Below are 1,539 nucleotides of genomic sequence, written 5' to 3'. Positions count from 1 at the left end.
CCTTTGTTTCTCCTGCTTTATCTTGCTTCTTTGTGTGGACTGTGATGCTCTATTGTCTCTGAGGCATTGTGACATTTTTATGTTTATATTTAATTGGTGATTGTACATTGGCGTGACTTGCCCATGATTTTCATTTTCTTTGTTTTGTTTGTATGTTATCTACATAAGCAGGGTACAGTGCTATGCTCCTCTATTCACTAGTTGATAGCACTTATACACTCACCACCTATCTCCTTTTCTGTTATCAGCCTCTCGTATGTCCCTGCCATCCTTGGCAAACAGAGCCTATTCTTAGGTCCCTGGAATCCGAATGAGAATGTTATCACTTTAAATATCCAAAATGGCCACCACTTGTAAACCTTCAAAATGGCTGCACCTTTGGTCAATTTAAATATCCAAAATGGCTGCCACATGTAAACAATCAAAATGGCTATGCCCTCCAGACAGCAGAAAGTCAGCAGCTCAGGTTGTCTTCCTCCTTGCTGTTTCCTTTCCTACTCACAGGCCACCAGTGCAGTCATCCCTGCAGCCCTTGGTGACCAGGGCCAATCATTAGGTCAATTCTCAGGTCCCAACACAACTTGGAAATATTCAGGCTGCTGGTCCCATCAGACTAGCTGACAGTCCACTGCTCCAACTGTCTCTGTACTCACTGTTTTTGTTAAGGTTTTTCCAGTAGTTGATGTTTCCTCCACTTCTGTGTACTTCCTTTCAAAGCTTAGGGCTCCAGGATTATTTTCTGTATCTCTGTCAATTGGTTTCTCTTTTCTTTATTGAAGAGGGTCTGTGTGGCTTATCTGCCTATTCCTCCATCTTACTGGAAGTCCCTGGTTTTAGCAATTTGACTATGATTTTCCTACATGTGAGTTTCCTTGTATTTACCCTTCTTAAGGTTCACTGATCTTCTTGAATCTCTACATTTTTGTCTTAACAAAATATGGAAAATATTAAGTCATTTTATCTTCAAACATTTTCTTTTTCTGTCCACACTTTTTTACTTCTCCTTCTGGGACTTTTATTCTACAAATGTTAAACTTTTTTATATTCTTCCACATGTCCTAATGCTCTGTTCTCTTTTTATTTAATCTTTTTTCTCCTTCAGATTATGTAATAATTATTCATCTATCTTCAAGTTCACTCACTCTTTCCTCTGTCATCTCCATTTTGTTTTACTTTTCTATTTTATTGATTTCTAGTGCTATCTTTATTATTTCCTTTCTGCAACTAACTTTAGGTTTGATTTACATTTCTTTTCCTAGATTTTTAAGGTAGAAGACAAGTCATAAATTTTAAACCTTTTTTTCCTAATGTAAGAATTTCAAGTTATAATGTCGCTCTAAAGACCGCCTTATGTTCATCTGACAAATTTTTACATGCAGTGCTTTCATTAATTCAATGTACTTTCTAATTTTCCTTAAGATTTCTTCTGGATTTATAGATTGCTTAGGAGCTCTGGTAGCATAGTGGCTAAGACACTTGCCTGCTAACCAGATGGCTGGCGGTTCAAACCCACCAGCCACTCCTCGGAAGGAAGGTTGG

The sequence above is a fragment of the Orycteropus afer genome, unplaced genomic scaffold, assembly GCF_000298275.1.
Source record: "Orycteropus afer afer isolate SDZICR_OR568_19922 unplaced genomic scaffold, OryAfe1.0 scaffold00150, whole genome shotgun sequence".
Lineage (NCBI taxonomy): Eukaryota > Metazoa > Chordata > Mammalia > Tubulidentata > Orycteropodidae > Orycteropus > Orycteropus afer.
The sequence above is the reverse complement of the archived record's forward strand: the minus strand, read 5'-3'. Positions refer to the sequence as shown.